Source organism: Dendrobates tinctorius, unplaced genomic scaffold (genome assembly GCF_039654945.1).
Source record: "Dendrobates tinctorius isolate UK_male_01 unplaced genomic scaffold, ASM3965494v1 ptg000007l, whole genome shotgun sequence".
Classification (NCBI taxonomy): domain Eukaryota; kingdom Metazoa; phylum Chordata; class Amphibia; order Anura; family Dendrobatidae; genus Dendrobates; species Dendrobates tinctorius.
This window is the reverse complement of record NW_027361675.1, coordinates 59,985,259-60,005,892: the sequence shown is the minus strand read 5'-3', so window position 1 is coordinate 60,005,892 and position 20,634 is coordinate 59,985,259.

Sequence of the window (20,634 nt, the reverse complement as noted above, 5' to 3'; positions counted from 1 at the left end):
TTTCATTGGCCATTCTCTGTATAAAACTACTATGGTATTCTTTGCATGTAGCTATAGGAAAGAACACCTTTGAGTGCTTGAAACTCGCGTTGCCACATATGTCTGAATGAACAGAATTTTGCCATGACCTTTTTATTACTTAAATAAATTTTGGACTTTTATCAGAAGCTGGAACAACTTCCTCCATTTTTTTTCCATTGCTTGCACATGAGATTAAACGAGTTCCGTGCTTCTGCACACCACATGCCGCTGCAGGTGAGCTGGTTTTTCCTTTTGTTTCTACATGTATTGTCTATTGTGCCCTTAAGTCGATTAAATATATAATTTAACCTTTGTCTGGTCTTTTACCTCGATCCACAAATGCACATGTCCATTTCTCGGTTTAATTCCCTTGCTACCGGGACTGGTTTCTGATCCAATATAATTCCCATTAAAGGACGGGGGCTTATATGGAACGAGGAACTGGTCGCAGTTCTACCTGGCTGGCAGCACTCTGTTTCACTGCTGCTAGTGAAAGGGGTCTCTCAGCCTGTCAGGGTTGTGAGTGAGTGTGGTGCCACAACAGTAACTGTGTAGGTAAAATCCTCTCTCTCCCTGTGCCTCCCTGGACGCATGTGACAGGAGGTGTCTGTGTAAAACTTTGCCAAGCTGACCTTACGTGCACCCAGGGGGTAAGGAATGTTACATTGGTACAAGTGGGGAGACCAGAGACCTTACCATGTGAACCTGCTAATGTAATATGCTAGGCTGGCGGAACGCACGAAATAATAAAAATGATAATGAGATGTGCTCGCAGCCTGGGGTCCACCGTGCAGAGATGTAGAACTGCTGCTCTGTAATGGCGGACAGTGACTGGTGGTATAGAAAATACACAGGTTAATGTTGTGAATTCGCTTTCTGGCCTACCTCTGGTTACTAGTGAAGGTAGTGGAGCTGGTTATATTGACAGAGGGGTCGCAAGTTCTCTTTCTGGGCTCCCTCTGGTGGTTGCTGGAGGTAATGGAGCTGATCTGATTAACAGAGGCTTGCCACCTGATAATGAGGAGGACGATTGGAGATCTGGGGTTTCTGACTGGATTTATGACTGCCAACTCCCTCTATCCCTGGTGGTGATTTTTTCCTGCCTCCTGAGGTCTTAGTTTCCAGCTCAGTCGTTGCATGCTCAGCTAAGTGTTCTTTTGCTATTGTTCACATTTGATCTGGTTTTGTCTATTTCAGTTTTGTGTGGTCAGCCAGCTCCGGCTGGGGCTGTGCTGAATCTCCATCCATATGTTACTGCTTGTGCCAGTTTGTTTTTGTCCCTTATTAGATGGGCCTCTTTTTCTCTTTTTGCTCTGCTTTCAGACTATACCAGAGTGCTGATATAGTGGGCAAAGTCGTGCAACTTCAGTATTTTTCTATCAGACGTGTTGGACATTTTTTGCAGGGTTTTTTGCATGACTGCAGACAGTGTCTTTCCTTTCCTGTCCTGTCTAGTTAGTGTGGGTCCCATCGTTTGCTCAGTCTATTTTCCTACCTGCGTTTGTGTTTTCATCTTGTGTCACCGACAATATATGTTTGGGGGCTATCTATTCTTTTGGGGTCTGCTCTGGGCAGTTTAGATTTCCCCTTTCTTGCTTTAAGCTTATTTACCTCTCTGGCTGTGTCGAGTAGTGTTGAGCATTCCGATACTGCAAATATCGGGTATCGGCCGATATTCGTGGTATCGGAATTCCGATACTGAGTTCCGATACTTTTTGCATATCGAATACCGGAATCGGAAGTTCCCATAATGCTATGAGCCAGTTTGATTTGATTCAGCCAATGAGGAATCCTAAGAAGTGTGGGCACATCCTGTTAGGCATGTAGGCATGTTAACTAATGGCATGGCTGTGATTGGATGCTGAAATGATGTCATGATGCACTATGAAAGCCACTGCCGCCATTTTGGGTTCACTCTGCTGTGAATTCAGTTAGGGACAGGATGCTGCTGTTCAGACTCTGAGGGACAGTTAGAGATAGCGATTTTCTATATAGTGCTTTACCCAGGCTACTTTATCAACCGCTGTAGCTTTCTTTTGCCTTGCAGCGCTGTTCACAGCTGTCTGCAAGGTCTGTGTGTGTGAGTGCAGCTCACGTTGCAGTGTGTTCTGCAGCCACCTCTGGTTGTAGTCCGCTCAGCGTGCATCACTGCCTCATACATAGTCCTTTTTTTGTTTTGTTGTTGCTCATTTTTCCTGATTTCTCCTATTAGTGTGCTTCCATCCATATCCAGCTAGATTGGTTGCAAACACTATATAGGAGTCGATAGCGGAGCCTTTCTTCAGCCTTTCAGTGCTAGTGCACAGTTCTCTGCACTGTTCACGGCTGTCTGTGTGGTCTCTATGTGTGAGTGCAGCTCATGCTGTAGAGTGTTCTGCAGCCACCTCTGGTTGTAGTCCACTCAGCATGCGTCACTGCCTCATACATTGTCCTTTTTTGCTGTAGTGCTGCTTATTTTTCCTGAATTTCTCCTATTAGTGTGCTTCCATCCGTATCCAGCTAGATTGGTTGCAAACACTATATAGGAGTAGATAGAGGAGCCTTTCTGCTGGCTTGTGCCCTGCAGCCCCAGCCAGATTAGTATTAGCCTATTTTTTGTAGCCTAATCTATTGCATTGTAGGTTACATTCCTGCATTGTAATAGCTACAAAAAGTTTGTGATACTTTTACATCTTTGGTCACATCTGTTTTTTTGTGAAAAAAAACATGTAAAAAAAGTTCACCAAACACTCCACTTTACAGTTGTGTAGGCCACATTAGCTCATATTAAAGTGTAGTCCACACTTTATAAAATTAGTGTTTCTTATACCTGTTAGCAGCTGTTCAGGAATAAGCACACTAAGCCCTTAGTACTTTTCTGCCTATCTTTATCAGTCTACCAAGATGAAGAAGGCAGGGAGTGAGGCACGTGGTTGTGGGCGTGGAGTTTCAACAGGGAGAGGATGTGGAGATTCTGTGAATGCTGCGGGCACCAGTGACTCAGCATCCCCCAGTTTTCCCAGGGAACAGTCCTTTATGCGCAGCTTTGCAGGAGCTCGCCGTACCCCACTGCTGCGGGAGGAACAAATTGAAGCCGTAGTTGGATGGATGGCAGCTAACGCATCGGCTTCAGTTACTTCCACATCCTCTCAGGTCCAGAGCACTAAAGAGCAGCCATCTGTCTCTTCACCACCTGCCAAATTGCCCAGGCAGTCAGAGAGCCCTGGACAGGAGCCATCTCTACTTCTGTTCTCTGAATCTCTTGGCTTGGAAAGAGGGGGCCAGCCAAGCAGCATTCTAGAATGTGAAGAAGAGGGAGTATGCAGTGATGCGCAACAGCTTTGTCTCTCTGAATCTGAAGAGGCAGGTGGGCCAGTGCCTATGGTCAGCACACTTCAGTACGCATCTGATGATGAGACTCAGGTGCCACTTTCTGGTGCGTACTGTGCTGGAGAGACTACCCAAGAGAAGCAGGTGTTTGAAGAGGGTAGTGTAGATGATGAGGTCCTTGACCCTTCATGGCGTGAGGAACAGGAAGGTGGTGGGAGCAGCTCGGAGGAAGAGATTCCCCGAACAGCCAAAACAGGAGGGAGAGGGAGGGGGCAGACTTGGTTGCCTGTAGCCTCCACTTCAGCACCCATTAGGAGCATTCCTCTACCAAAACCCAAAACGGGCGCTCCCAGGACTTGCAGTGCGTGGTCCTTTTTTGACGCAGTTGCAGATGACATTTGCTTTGTCAAATGCAAGCTGTGTAATCAGAAAGTCAAAAGAGGGAAAAGTTTCAGCAACCTCAATACCACAAAAATGTGGAAACATGTGCTGACCAAGCACGTGGTGGAGTTACAAAGACACACTGAAGACGTAGGTCAACCTACAGCACCACCTATCACCTCTTCAGCTCGTGTTATAGCCTCTTCCTCCAGCTCACACACAGCTGGTTCGGCTTCCTCACAGGATCGCCATGGAAGAACCTCTGGCACTGTTGTACAGAGACCCAGTGTAATTCCACCCACAGCACCAAGTTCCCTGTCATCCTCACACGCCCAGGCCAGTCTACAGTCATCTGTAGCACAGGCATGGGAGAAAAGGCGGCCATACTCGGCAAATCATCCCCGAGCACAGGCTCTGAATGCTGGCATTGCAAAACTACTGTCCCTTGAAATGCTCTCATTCAGGCTGGTGGAGACTGACACCTTCCTTAACTTCATGGCATTGGCAGTCCCACGATACAACGTGCCCAGCCACTTTTATTTCAGCAGGCAAGCCGTCCCTGCCCTGCAAAAGCATGTGGAGGGAAAAATTAAACATGCGCTACTAAACGCCGTCAGTAGCAAGGTCCACCTGACCACCGATACGTGGACCAGTAACCATGGACAGGGACGATACCTTTCCCTCACTGCCCATTGGGTAAATGTTGTGGAGCCAGGTACAGATCTTGAGAGTGGTGCTGTATGTGTTCTGCCAACTCCAAGGATTGCAGGAATCCAGTCTGTACACAACATTGACTCCTCCTCATACTCCAGTTCCTCTGAATCAGCGCTGCAGGAGCCGTCACAGTCTACCTCCACATGGACCCGTGAACACCTACCTGTTACAACCGATATGAACACAGCCGTGGCCAAATGTCAACAGGCCGTACTGAAGTTAATTTCTTTGGGGAATCAAAGCCACACAGCGCAGGAGCTCTGGAATGCCATCAAGCAGGAGAGCGAGGTGTGGTTTGTGCCAGCAAATCTCCAGCCAGGCTTGGTAGTGTGTGACAATTGCCGAAATCTAGTGGCAGCTCTGGGCCTAGGCAACCTCACTCACATCCCATGTCTGGCACATGTGCTCAACTTGGTCGTGCAGAGTTTTTTGAGGGACTATCCGGATCTTGATGCACTGCTGCACAAGGTCCGCATAGAGTGCGCTCACTTGCAGCGTTCCAGCATGGCAAGATCACGCATTGCAGCTCTGCAGCGCCAATTCCGCCTTCCGGAACATCGCATCATATGTGACTTATGTGGAATTCAACGTTACATATGTTGGAGCGGTTGTGTGAGCAGCAGGCAGCAGTAATGGAGTACCAGCTGCATCAGGCGCAAACAAGTCGCACTGCGCGCCGTTCACACTTCAGGACCACTGAGTGGGCCTCTATGAAGGACATCTGCCCCGTTTTGCATGCCTTCGATGATTCCACGCGGATGGCGAGTGCAGATGATGCACTAGTCAGCATGACTGTCCCCCTTATCTGCCTGCTTGAAAAAAAAACTGCAAGTACTAAGGGAGGAGGTTGTGGAAGAGGTGGAGGATGAGGAGTCACAAATGCCATCTGCTTCTGGACAGTCTGCGCAACTTGGTTCCTCACAAAGGCCTAGGCAGGGGACACTTTGTGAGGAGGATGAGGAGGAGTCAATGGAGGAGGAAGACTTCTCTCCAGAGGAGGGAGGTACACAATGCTCTAGCAGTTAGTATGTAGAGTGAGGGTGGGGTGATGCAGAGCAGGCAGAGATGATGCCTCAAGCAGGGGACAGCATTTCTTGGCCAGTTGGGAGTCTGCAGCACATGGTTGATTTCATGCTGCAGTGCCTGAGAAATGACCGCCGCATTGCCCACATTCTCAACACGGCTGATTATTGGGTGTACACCCTGCTAGATCCTCACTAACGGGACAACTTACAAAGCCTCATAACACCGTTGAACCGGGAGCGTAAAATGCGGGAATACTAAGACACACTGGTGTATTCCATCATGTTCTCCATTCCACCCGAGAGCAGTGCTGCTAGTGCTTTACAAAGCAGCTCTGTGTGTCGAGGCAGTGGAGGAAGCTCTGCACAAAGAGGGAGCAGAAGCAGCGCCTCAGCACAAGGCAAGACCAGTATGGCCCAAATGTGGCAAAGTTTTGTGTCCCCGCCACAAATGTCTACACCATCACAGACGGCTCCAGTCAGCAGGAGGCAACATTTCCATCAGATGGTGACAGACTACATGTCTTGCCCTCTCAGTGTATTCCCAGACGGCTCTTCCCCCTTCAAGTTTTGGGTCTCTAAGCTGGATACATGGCCAGAGCTTAGCCAGTATGCATTGGAGGTGCTGGCTTGCCCTGCTGCTAGTGTATTATCGGAACGCGTCTTTAGTGCCGCAGGTAGTGTACTAACAGACCATCGCATGCGACTATCCTCCGATAACGTTGACCGGTTTACTTTTCTGAAATTGAACAAGGCCTGGATCTCGCCAGAATTTGCCAGTCCTCTTCCAGATTAAATAATTGGTTGGCAATAGTATCCAGGTCTCCTGTTGTGTTCATGTTTCTACCACCTGAACTGTAATCAATGGGCTCCAACACCGCCAGTTGCTGCTCAGAAGTGCCGTCTGCACAGAGAAAAACACTAGCTCCTGTGTTAGTAGTGTTCAGTAACGCCAGCTGCTCCCCTGCTGTGTGTCCAGCAATATCTCCTGCTCCGTCCACATTCACACAACATCAGATATTAAACTTGCTCCAATTAGGCTTCAGCCTACACCCTGATTGACCCTGGGCTCCAACACCGCAAGTTGCTGCTCAGAAGTGCCATCTGCACAGAGAAAAACACTAGCTCCTGTGTTAGTGGGGTTCAGTAACACCAGCTGCTCCCCTGCTGTGTGCCCGGCAATGTCTCCTGTTCTGTCCACATTCACACTACTACTGATATTAAACTCGCTCCAATTATGCCTCTGGCTCCACTCTGTCTCTAGTATTTACCCTGGGCTCCAACACCGCCAGTTGCTGCTCAGAAGTGGCGTCTGCATTTGCTCCTATGTTACTGGGGTTCAGTAACGTCAGCTGATCCCCGGCTGTGTTTCCGGCAATTTCACTAGTGGGAATGTGGACAGAGCAGGAGAAATTGCGGAACAAACAGCAGGGGATCAGCTGACTTTACTGAACCCCAATAACACAGGAGCAAGTGTTGACTGTGCAAACGGCACTTCTGAGCAGCAACTGGCGGTGTTGGAGCCCAGGGTAAATACTAGAAACAGAGTGGAGCCAGAGGCATAATTGGAGCAAGTTTAAAATCAGTAGTAGTCTACAACAGATATTAATCTTGATCCAATTAGGCCTCTTGCTCCACTATGTTTGTAGTATTAACTCTGGGCTCCAACACCACCAGTTGCTGCTCAGAAGTGCCGTCTGCACAGTCAACAGATGCTCCAGTGTTATTGGGGTTCAGTAATGTCAGCTGATCCCCAGCTGTGTGTCAGGCAATTTCTCCTGCTCTGTCCACACTCACACAACTACAGATTTTACACTTGCTCCAATTAGGCCTCTGTCTCCACTCTGTTTGTAGTATTTACTCTGGGTTCCAGCACCGTCAGCTGGTTCCCGGCAGTGTCTTTGGCACGGGTACTCCCTCCTGCCCAGCCTGGTTCCAGCACGCCAGCTGTTTCCGGGTAGTGTCAACGTCACTTTGCCTCCAAAACTTTGTCCTGTCATGTTGCGGTCGGGTTAGCCGACTCTATGGTGCCTGCAGTTTAGGTGCTTCCTATGTGGGCTGCGGGATCTGGCAATAAAGGCTGGTTCCGTAGTGCAAATAGGACAAGCACCCCCTGTAGGACTGTGGGTTTCGGTAACTGCGGCCGGATCGCGGCCTTGCAACTTTGTTTTTCATAGGTAACTTCTGCTACCCATCCGGGTTCCAGTACTGTCAGCTGGTTCTCGGCAGTGCCTTTGGCTTAGGTGCCTCCTTCTCGGTATCCGAGTTCCAGCAACGTCTGCTGGCCCTTAGTAGTGCTTTCTGGCACAGGTACCTCCTGCTTAGTAACCGGGTACCAGTACCATCAGCTGGTCCTCGGTAGTGCCTTTGGCTCTTGTTCCTTCTGCTGCCCCTGCATGTTCCAGCACCGTCAGCTGGTCCTCGGTAGTTCCATTGGCTCTGGTAGCTTCTGCTACCCATCCGGGTTCCAGTACCGTCAGCTCGTTCTCGGCAGTGCGTTTGGCTTAGGTGCCTCCTTCTCGGTATCCGAGTTCCAGCAACGTCTGCTGGTCCTTGGTAGTGCTTTCTAGCACAGGTACCTCCTGCTTAGTAACCAGGTTCCAGTACCATCAGCTGGTCCTCGGTAGTTCCATTGGCTCTTGTAGCTTCTGCTACCCATCCGGGTTCCAGCACCGTCAGCTGATTCTCGGCAGTGTCTTTGGCACGTGTACTCCCTCCTGCCCAGCCTGGTCCAGCACGCCGGCTGTTTCCAGGTAGTGTCAACGTCACTTTGCCACCAATACGTTGTCCTGTCGTGTTGCGGTCGGGTTAGCCGACTCTATGGTCCCTGCAGTTTAGGTGCTTGCTATGTCTGCTGCGGGATCTGGCAATAAAGGCTGGTTCCGTAGTGCCAATAGGACAAGCACCCCCTGTAGGACTGTGGGTTTCGGTAACTGAGGCCGGCTCACAGCCTTGCAACTTTGTTTTTCATGGGTACCTTCTGCTACCCATCCAGGTTCCAGTACCGTCAGCTGATTCTCGGCAGTGCCTTTGGCTTAGGTGCCTCTTTTTCGGTATCCGAGTTTCCAGCAGCGTCTGCTGGTCCTTGGTAGTGCTTTCTAGCACAGGTACCTCCTGCTTAGTAACCAGGTTCCAGTACCATCAGCTGGTCCTCGGTAGTGCCATTGGCTCTTGTTCCTTCTGCTACCCATCCAGGTTCCAGTACCGTCAGCTGGTTCTCGGCAGTTCCTCAGCCTTCTCGTACCTTCTGCTACATTTCCAAGTTCAAGCTTTTTGAAATGGTTTTTGGTAATCACTCTGGATCTCCCTGATGATGACCCTGAAGACGACGACCCTGAAGACCACCCCGAAGAAGACAACGACCCCGAAGACGATGACCCTGAAGACAACGACCCTGAAGACCACCCCAAAGAAGACGACGACCCCAAAGACGATGACCCTGAAGACGACAACCCTGAAGACCACCCCAAAGAAGACCAAAAAGTTGACCAAGAGGACAAAGAACATGAAGACAACCACCAAGATACAGAACGACAAGAGACAGAAGACCAAGAAGCAGAAGACAAAAATCAGACGAACAAAAAGCTGAAGAACAAAAAGCAGAAGAACATTAAGCATGAGACTAAAAATCAGAGCAAAAGATATTATCTAAATTATAAGCAGAAGAAGACTAAGCAGTGTATGGGGGTGTGTCCGTTCCTCCTCGTGGTGCCCCTGGAAAATGCCTGCTTCTGCAGTCCAAACTGAGCGTGGACAAATCCTGTTGTAAATCTTTTGTGACAGTCAGAACGGAAGGTGCAATCTTCAAACTTTTATAGATAACAACTACAGGAATGCCTGTCACAAATACGAATATGATGAAGAAGATGAAGAAGTTGAATATGAAGAAGAATCATAGTTGAATAAGAAGAATATGAAGAATGTAAAAAATTAAGAAGAATAGTACGAAGGTGAAGAAGAAGAAGAAGATGAATAAGGTGAAGAAGAAGTTGCTGAAAAAGATGCTGCTCCTGCTGAGGATCATGAAGGAGAAAGTGTGGGAGAAGTAAAAAAAGAAGGTGAAGAGCATGGAAGTAGTGAAACATACATATTTGACAAAATATAAAAAAGGTTAACATAGTCAATATCTTTGTAACTCCGAACGTCTTAAAAAAAATTAATTCCTGCTATTACATTAGATTGGGCTAAACCTCTATGCCTTTAATGTCTCCTCCACCTCCCCCAATACAGTCATGGCCAAAAGTTTTGAGAATGACACAAATATTAATTTTTACAAAGTCTACTGCTTCATTTTTTCTAATGGCAATTTGCATATACTCCAGAATGTTATAAAGAGTGATCAGCTTAACAGCAATTACTTGCAAAGTCAATATTTGCCTAGAAAATGAACTTTATCCCCCAAAACACATTTCAACATCATTGCAGCCCTGCCTTAAAAGGACCAGCTAACATCGTTTCAGTGATTGCTCCATTAACACAGGTGTGGGTGTTGATGAGGACAGGGCTGGAGATCAATCTGTCATTATTAAGTAAGAATGACACCACTGGACACTTTAAAAGGAGGCTGGTGCGTGGCATCATTGTTTCTCTTCTGTTAACCATGGTTATCTCTAAAGAAACACGTGCAGTCATCATTGCACTGCACAAAAAAGGCCTAACAGGGAAGAGTATCGCAGCTAGAAAGATTGCACCTCAGTCAACAATCTATCGCATCATCAAGAACTTCAAGGAGAGAGGTTCCCTTGTTGCCAAAAAGGCTGCAGGGCGCCCAAGAAAGACGAGCAAGCGCCAGGACCGTCTCTTAAAAGTGTTTCAGCTGCGGGATCGGGCTACCAGCAGTGCAGAGCTTGCTCAGGAATGGCAGCAGGCAGGTGTGAGTGCATCTGCACGCACTGTGAGGCGCAGACTCTTGGAGCAAGGACTGGTCTCAAGGAGGGCAGCAAAGAAGCCACTTCTCTCCAGAAAAAACATCATGGACAGACTGATATTCTGCAAGAGGTACAGGGAGTGGACTGCTGAGGACTGGGGTAAAGTCATTTTCTCTGATGAATCCCCTTTTCGATTGTTTGGGACATCTGAAAAACGGCTTATTCGGAGAAGACGAGGTGAGCGCTACCATCAGTCTTGTCTCATGCCAACTGTCAAGCATCCTGAAACCATTCATGTGTGGGGTTGCTTCTCAGCCAAGGGAATGGGCTCTCTCTCAGTCTTGCCTAAAAACACAGCCATGAATAAAGAATTGTACCAGAATGTCCTCCAAGAGCAACTTCTCCCAATCGTCCGAGAGCAGTTTGGTGATCAACAATGCCTTTTTCAACATGATGGAGCACCTTGCCATAAAGCAAAGGTGATAACTAAATGGCTCAGGGAACAAAACATAGAGATTTTGGGACCATGGCCTGGAAACTCCCCAGATCTTAATCCCATTGAGAACTTGTGGTCAATCATCAAGAGACGGGTGGACAAACAAAAACCTTAAAATTCAGACAAAATAAAAGCATTGATTTTGCAAGAATGGACTGCTATCAGTCAGGATTTGATCCAGAAATTGATTGAGAGCATGCCAGGGAGAATTGCAGAGGTCCTGAAGAAGAAGGGTCAACACTGCAAATATTGACTTGCTGCATTAACTCATTCTAACTGTCAATATAACCTTTTATTACTCATAATATTGTTGCAATTATATTTCTGTATGTGATAAAAACATCTGACAAACACACATAAAAACCAGAGGGCAGCAGATCATGTGAAAATATAATATTTGTGTCATTCTCAAAACTTTTAGCCATGACTGTACATTCTACATTATTCTTAGTTGTTTTCCTTCATGTAGAATTAACCTACAAAGAAAGAAAGGGTTTATTTTAATTCTGATATTTCTGTCCCATTGACTTGCATTGGTTTCCGGTATCGGAATCGGCGATATCCGATACTTTTTGGGTATCGGTCCGATCCAATCCGATCTGTTATTTCCCGATATCGAAAGGAATCGCTCAACACTAGTGTCGAGGCGTCTAGGATCATCGTAGGTACGCTCCACGGCTACTGCTTGTTGTGTGGATATGATCAGGGGTCTGCAATCCGCTTAGTTACCAACCTCTCTGGTTTCCTGTGGCTTAGCTTGGTCTTGCTCTCCTCCTCGGTGACCCAATCATAACAAAATCACCAGCCTAAACCGCAGACTCTAGGGTACTCAAAGGAAGGAAAGAATTGTAAAAAAAAAAAAAAAAAGTGTCAGAATTTTTTTAAATATATTTTTTCCTCTTTTTCTCTGGGGCCGTAGGAGGATTTTTTTCTTTAATGGAGATTAAGAAATTGTCTGATTGTATTCAGCAGCTCGCTGCTGAAGTGCAGGGAATTTACGTCTATCGCGCTCAATCATCTGCTGTTGAACCAAAAATCCCTACTCCTAATGTATTTTCTGGGGATCGGTCTAATTTTTTGAATTTTAAGAATAATTGTAAACTATTTCTTGCCTTGAAGCCTAACTCATCGGGGAGCTCTGTGCAGCAGGTTAAAATTGTCATCTCCTTGCTGCACGGCGATCCCCAGGATTGGGCTTTTTCTCTGACTCCTGGAGATCCTATTCTGACTAATGTGGATGCATTTTTTCAAGCCTTGGGGTTGTTGTATGATGAACCTAATGCAATTGATCAAGCTGAGAAAACCTTATTGGCATTGAACCAGGGTCAGGATTCTGCAGAGTTATACTGTCAAAAATTCCGAAAGTGGGCGGTCCTTACTAAATTGAATGACGATGCCCTAGCAGCTCTCTTTCGGAAGGGTTTGGCAGAAACTGTAAAAGATGTTATGGTGGGATTTCCTGTTCCCTCTGGTCTTGACGATTCTATGTCATTAGCCATTCAAGTTGATCGGCGTTTACGTGAACGTAAACTACACGAGAGATGTTGCCACCTTTTGAACGAACGTCTGAACCCATGCAATGTGATAGGGTTTTGTCTAGGGCGCAATGTCCGGAGTTTAGAAGGCGTAATAAGCTGTGTTTTTTCTGTGGAGACGCCTTTCATACTATTTCTGTCTGCCCTAAATGAGAAAAACGTTTTGCGCACACATTTGCCGTGGGCAGTGTACAGCCTAAGTTCCTTTTTGCAACTACTCTGATCTGCTCTTTGTCTACATTTTCCACTAAGGCTTTTGTAGATTCAGGAGCAGCTTTGAATCTGATGGATTTAGACTTTGCTAGACGTGGTTATTCCATGATACCCCAGCGGACTCCTATCCCTTTGAGTGGTATTGCTGCTACTCCTTTGGCGGAGAATAAACCCCAGTTTTGGACCCAGGTGATAATGCGGGTCGCCCCGGACCACCAAAAAAATTGTAAATTTTGGGTGTTGCACAATTTGCATGATACTATTGTTCTGGGGTTTCTCTGGTTGCATCTCATAATCTTGTTTTGGATTGGAAATCTGTGTCTGTGGTGAGTTGGGGTTGTCAGTGTGTTCTTGGTGACACTCCTGTTTTCTCCACCTCTCCCCAGTCTTATGATATTCCTGATTATTGGGCTGATTTTTATGATGTATTTAGCGAGAGTAAGTCTGCGTCTTTGCCTCCTCATAGGAGTTATGACTGTGTAATTGAGTTAATGCCCGGGTGTAAATTTCCCAAGGGTTGGCTTTTCAACTTATCGGTACCCGAACATGATGCAATGCGATCTTATATCAAGGAGTCGTTGGAGAAGGGTCATATTAGACCATCCTCTTCACCTTTAGGTGCTGGGGTTTTTTGTGGCCAAGAAAGATGGTTCATTAAGGCCTTGTATTGACTATCGTTCCCTTAACAAAATCACTGTTAAATATCAGTACCCGTTACCCCTGATTTCTGGTTTATTTTCCAGAGTTCAAGGTGCCTGCTGGTTTACCAAGCTTGACCTCAGGGGGGCGTATAATCTTATTCGCATCAAGCACGGGGATGAATGGAAGATGGCGTTTAATACTCCGGAGGGACATTTTGAGTACCTGATCATGCCTTTTGGGCTCACTAATGCCCCTTCTGTCTTCCAATCTTTTATGAACGATATTTTCTGGGATTTTGTGGATGAGTTTTTGATCATTTATCTGGATGATATTTTGATCTTTTCCATTGATTGGGATTCTCATGTGGAACATGTCCAGACTGTGTTCCGGATTTTGAGGGAAAGTTCCCTGTATGTTAAGGGATCAAAGTTCCTCTTTGGTTTACAGAGGATTTCATTTTTGGGATTCATTTTGTCCCCGTCGGCTATTGAAATGGACCCGGCCAAGGTACAGGCCATTTATGATTGGGTTCAGCCAACTTCTTTGAAGGCTCTCCAGTTTTTGGGTTTTGCTAATTTCTATCGTAAATTTATAAGTAATTTTTCTGGTATTGTCAAACCACTGACTGATCTGACCAAAAAGGGCGCTGATGTGGTGAATTGGCCTCCAGAGGCAGTCTCGGCATTTCAGGAGCTTAAGCGGAGATTCACTTCTGCTCCGGTTCTACGGCAACCTGATGTCTCACTTCCATTTCAGGTGGAGGTAGATGCTTCTGAGATTGGTGCAGGAGCTGTTTTGTCCCAAAAAGATCTGGTGACTTTTAAAATGAATCCCTGTGCCTTCTTTTCTCGAAAATTCTCCCCATCTGAACGTAACTATGACATGGGGAATCAGGAATTGTTGGCCATGAAATGGGCATTTGAAGAGTGGAGACATTGGTTGGAGGGACCAAGACATCAAGTTGTGGACCTCACCGACCACAAAAATTTGATTTATATTGAATCAGCCAAACGCTTGAATCTTAGGCAGGCTAGGTGGACCTTGTTTTTCACGCGTTTTAATTTTGTGGTCTCTTTTCATCTGGGCACTAAGAATGTTAAGGCAGACGCCCTTTCAAGAAGTTTCTTTGCGGATTCTCTTATTGTGACTGAGCCTACTACCATTCTAAATGAGGGGGTAGTTCTTTCCGCCATCCTACCCGATTTGAGACGTGCCCTGGAGGAATTTCGGGAGGACAAACCTGAACGTTGCCCTATAGGAAAATTGTATGTCCCTGACCAGTGGAGGAAGAGAGTAATGTCTGAAATTCATTGTTCCGCATTGCCTGGTCATCCAGGTATTTTTGGTACCAGAGATTTGGTGAGTCGGTCTTTTTGGTGGACTGCCTTATCTCGTGATGTCAGGAATTTTGTGCAGTCCTGTGGGACTTGTTGTCGGTCCAAACCCTGTTCTTGTTCTAGTGGGTTGTTGATGCCCCTGCCGGTGCTCAAGAGGCCATGGACCCATATCTCAATAGATTTTATTTCCGATCTTCCTGTCTCTCAGAGAATGACTGTTATATGGGTGATTTGTGATAGATTTTCTAAGATGATCCATCTTGTACCACTCCCAAAGTTGCCATCTTCTTCAGAGTTGGTGCGCTTGTTTTTACAACAGGTGGTTCGGGTGCACGGGATTCCTGCGAACATTGTGTCGGACAGAGGAGTCCAGATTGTTTCCAGATTTTGGAGAGCTTTTTCTTCCAAACTGGGAATTCAGTTATCTTTCTCCTCTGCATTTCATCCTCAGATCAATGTGCAGACTAAGAAAACAAACCAGACATTAGAGTCCTATTTGAGATGTTTTATATCTGCTGATCAGGATGACTGGGTCTCATTTTTGCCCTTGGCCGAATTCGCGCTAAACAATAGAGCTAGTTCTGCCACTTTGATGTCGCCCTTTTTCTGTAACTTTGGGTTTCATCCTCGATTTTCTACAGGGCAAGTGAAATCTTCGACCTGCCCAAGTGTGGACACTGTGGTAGAGAGAATGCAGCAGATTTGGGACCAAGTGGTGGATAAGTTGTCCCTCTCTCATGAAAAAGCCCAACGGTTTTCCAACCGGCATAGGACCATTGGTCCCCGGTTTAAAGTGGGTGATATGGTTTGGTTGTCGTCAAAGAATATTCCTATGAAGGTTGCGTCTCCAAAGTTCAAGCCAAGATGCATTGGACCTTATAAGATTTTGGAGATTTTTTATCCTATTTCTTTTCGATTGGCTCTTCCTGTTACGTTTAAGATCCATAACATGTTTCATAAATCTCTGTTGAAGAGGTTTGTGGAGCCAGTAATTCCTATGGCGGTGCCTCGTGACCCTGTATTGGCAATGTGGAATATGAGGTAGAAAAAATATTGGATTCTCGTTTGGCTAGACGGAGATTCCAGTACTTGGTAAAATGGAAGGGTTATGGCCAGGAGGTCTTGGGTCTCTGCTTCTGACGTTCATGCTGATAGATTGGTTCGTGCTTTTCACTGGGCCCATCCTGATCAGCCTGGTGGCGTGGATGAGGGTACGGTAACCCCTCCTCAAGGGGGGGGACACTGTTGTGAATTCGCTTTCTGGCCTACCTCTGGTTACTAGTGAAGGTAGTGGAGCTGGTTATATTGACAGAGGGGTCGCGAGTTCTCTTTCTGGGCTCCCTCTGGTGGTTACTGAAGATAATGGAGCTGATCTGATTAACAGAGGCTTGCCACCTGATAATGAGGAGGACGATTGGAGATCTGGGGTTTCTGACTGGATTTAGGACAGCCGACTCCCTCTATCCCTGTTGGTGATTTTTCCTGCCTCCTGAGGTCTTAGTTTCCACCTCAGTCCCTGCATGCTCAGCTAAGTGTTCTTTTGCTGTTGTTCACATTTGATCTGGTTTTGTCTATTTGTCCAGGAAGGATGGGAAATCTTGAAAAATGAAATTCTCAAAGCACAGTTGCTAACAATTCCGAAAAGAGGGAAGAGTAGGAAGCATTTAAGGAAACCAGGATGGATGAACACAGAACTTAAGCACATGCTAAAAAGGAAGAAAAAAATGTTTATAAAATGGAAAGAGGGAGGCATATCTAAAGAAGAATATAATGCTGTCTGCAGAACCTGCAGGGCACAAATCAGATTAGCTAAAGCTGAAAATGAACTGAGGCTTGCAAGAGATGTCAAAAGCAATAATAAAGGATTTTGGGGATATGTCAAAAGTAAAAGAAAAGTCAAAGATGCTATAGGATTTTTACAGGATGAAAATGATGAAATGGTAAGACAGGATGTTGAGAAGGCTGAACTTTTAAATTCCTATTTTGCATCTGTTTTCTCTCAGAAAGGAAATGCAACATCAACTGTTATTCACTGTCCTATTAAGGGAATAGAAGAATCCAGGATATCTATAAACAGAAAGATAGTGAGGAAACACTTAGCTAACCTAAATGAATTCAAGTCTCCAGGTCCAGATGAATTACACCCCAGAGTACTGAAGGAGATAGCAGAAGAAATTTTTGAACCCCTCTCCATAATCTTTGAAAATTCTTGGAGAACAGGAGAAGTGCCAGAAGACTGGAGAAGAGCAAATGTTGTTCCTATCTTCAAAAAGGGGAAGAAGGTGGACCCAGGCAACTATAGGCCGGTGAGTCTGACTTCTATACCAGGAAAGATCTTTGAACAAATTATTAAACAACATGTATGTCAATACCTGGATAAGAATGAAGTGATTAAACAGAGTCAGCATGGGTTTCTAACTAATAAGTCATGTCAGACTAACTTAATTTCCTTCTATGACGGTATCACTGATTGGGTGGATCAAGGAAATGCTGTAGATATAGTATATCTTGACTTCAGCAAAGCATTTGACAAAGTCTCTCATACAATCCTTATTGAAAAAATGACTAAGTATGGAATGGACAAGGCAACTGTTAGGTGGATTCATAACTGGCTTAGTGATCGGACCCAAAGAGTGGTCGTAAATGGCTGCACATCCAGTTGGAAGAATGTCTCAAGTGGGGTACCACAGGGCTCTGTCCTGGGCCCTGTATTGTTCAACATCTTTATCAACGATTTAGATGAAGGAATTGAGGGTAAACTGATTAAATTTGCTGATGACACAAAGCTAGGAGGGATAGCTAATACTAGAGAAGAGAGAGAGAGGATTCAAAAAGATTTAAATAAACTGGAGAAGTGGGCAGCAACTAACAGAATGGTTTTTAACAGGGAGAAATGCAAAGTACTACATCTGGGCAATAAAAATGAAAAAAGCATATATAGAATGGGAGGAATAGGGCTAAGTGACAGCACATGTGAAAAAGACTTGGGTATACTAATAGATCACAGACTGAATATGAGTCAACAGTGTGATGCAGCAGCAAAAAAGGCAAATGCAATTCTAGGATGTATTAACAGAAGCATACAGTCTAGATCACGTGAAGTCATTATTTCCCTCTACTCCTCTTTGGTCAGACCTCATCTGGAATATTGTGTCCAGTTTTGGGCACCACATTTTAAAAAAGACATCAACAAACTGGAGCAAGTTCAGAAAAGAGCGACCAGAATGGTGACCGGTCTGCAAACCCTGTCTTATGAGGAAAGGTTGCAGGATTTGGGAATGTTTAGTTTGCAAAAGAGAAGACTGAGAGGAGACTTAATAGCTGTCTACAAATATCTAAAGGGCTGTCACATTGTAGAAGGATCAACTTTATTCTCATTTGCACAAGGAAAGACTAGAAGCAATGGGATGAAACTGAATGGGAAGAGACACAGATTAGATATTAGAAAAAAAATTTTGACAGTTAGAGTGATCAATGAGTGGAACAGGCTGCCACGAGAAGTGGTGAGTTCTCCTTCAATGGAAGTCTTCAAACAGAGGCTGGACAGACATCTGACTGGGATGATTTAGCGAATCCTGCTTTGAGCAGGGGGTTGGACCAGATGGCCCAGGAGGTCCCTTCCAACTCTACGATTCTATGATTCTATGATTCTATGATTTCAGTTTTGTGTGGTCAGCCAACTCTGGCTGGGGCTGTGCTGAATCTCCATCCATATGTTACTGCTTGTGCCAGTTTGTTTTTGTCCCTTATTAGATTGGCCTCTCTTTGCTCTGCTTTCAGAATATACCAGAGTGCTGATATAGTGGGCGAAGTCGTGCGACTTCAGTATTTTTCCATCAGACGTGTTGGACATTTTTTGCAGGGTTTTTTGCGTGATTGCAGACAGTGTCTTTCCTTTCCTGTCCTGTCTAGTTAGTGTGGGCCCCATTGTTTACTCAGTCCATTTTCCTACCTGCGTTTTTTTTTTCTTCTTGTCTCACCGACAATATATGTTTGGGGGCTATCTATTCCTTTGGGTTCTGCTCTGGGGCAGTTTAGATTTCCCCTTTCTTGCTTTAGGTTTATTTACCTCTCTGGCTGTGTCGAGGCATCTAGGATCATCGTAGGTATGCTCCACGGCTACTGCTAGTTGTGTGGATAGGAAGAGGGGTTTGCTATCCACTTAGTTACAAACCTCTCTGGTTTTCTCTGGCTTAGCTTGGTCTTGCTCTCCTCCTCGGTGACCCAATCATAACAGGTTAACTTCACCTGGTGAACTAGAAGGCGATCCCTGATGCTTCACAGGGCCGCAATAGCGCAGGATGAATGCTAGGGTTTGGTCACAGGAACCTACCCCAATGGCACGGGGTTAGAGACCTTCTAGACCCCCTAGCATTCAGCACTGCAAACTGAAGATAAAGCACTTAATGTGCATACAGCACTTTCCAGGCGGACGCCACTAACCACCCTAAGCTTTGGGTAGGAAAGCGCACTATTTTGCACACGGCGACACTACTGGTGGATGCTGCTGTCGATGCAGTACAATTGTGCCTTGTTCTGGATGGCACAATATGGCGCTAAGTGTGGTGTGGAGACACAGTGACTCAAGGCAATGCCACTAGTAGGTGCTGACTCTTTACTCCAATTCCCTATGCACAAGCACAACCAGAGGGAGGGGACCATAATGAGTCAGTCACAGTTTCAAGCATCCATCTTCACACACAACTAACTATAAGAGTCTATACTAGCGCATGGCCAAGCGGCCATGCGACTCCTTTATAGCGGTGTCCTTACGGGACCTTCGCATGTGACCTCCGAGCAGGAATGGGACCTGCGCATATGACCTCTGACCTCCAATGAGAGGTCGTTCCATGGGCATGCTCAGTAGGCAAAAGACAAGACTTAGTCCCAGGAGCGTCTGCTTGCTGCTGACTCAAGCATGGTGTTATAGCAGAGCCTGAAGGAGTAACCAGACGCCTAGCATCAGCCTGGGCAAGACGCCGGGACCAACATCTCTGCTGAAAAAGAATCTCTGCTGCCACAGAGGAATGGGAGACTGCAGAGGACATCGATTAAGATTCCCCCTGTGCAGTGGGGGAAACTCGACGCCTAACATAATATTGATGTCACAGCTGCTCCTGACCTGCTCCTTTTTTCTTTCTATAAAACCTAACCAGACCTTCTCATCCTTGACTGTGAGAGTTTTGCTTCCTAGCTTGTTGGAGTTGGTGTGCTGAAGTTGTATTTGTAGCTGCTGCTGGAGATTGTTTTCTGATGTTTTTGAGTGCATGCTTTCTCCATTATCCTATTCCCATTTGGTTTGTACCTTCCTATCCTTCCCTTTATTCCTCTCTACCCTTGTTGATTGTTTTTGCATGTAAGTTGCTTTTTGTTATCCCTGTTTGTCTTACATGTATATAAACTAAAATATATGTCCCAGGCCTCCTTGGGGAGGGGACAGCTTAGGACATTAACAGGAGCATACAGTAGTAAGGTCAGAGACTCTGGTCTCTCTACCTTTAAAAGTACTGCTGGGACAGGGATAATTAGGGTCCCAGTTCCAGGGACACTTGAGTCCCCCCTTCCTTACCGAAAACTGTCACAGCGTGACAGTTCTACTATGGTGAATGTTTGACCACTACACAAATTTAAATATTAGACAAAGATAACACAAGTAAACACAAAATGCAGTTTTTAAATGAAAGTCCTTATTATTAAGGTAAAAAGAAATCCAAGTCCACAGGGCCCCTGACAAACATGTAAAATAATAGGAAATCAGGAAGGGGCATACACTTTTTCACACTACTGCATATGGAGGACTATGGGGGTGCATTACGCAATATAGAGGACTATGGAATGCACTATGCTATATTGAGGATTATGGAAAGTGTATGATACTATATGGAAGACTATGTGCAGTGCATTATACTATATGGAGAACTATGGGATGCATTATATTGAGGACTATGAGAAGTGCATGATACTATATGGAAAATTGTGGGGAGTGCATTATACTATATGGAGATCTATGAGGTGTGCATTATACAATATGGAAGACTATGGGGTGTGTGTTATATTATATGGTGAACTATGGGGCACATTATACTATGTGGAGGA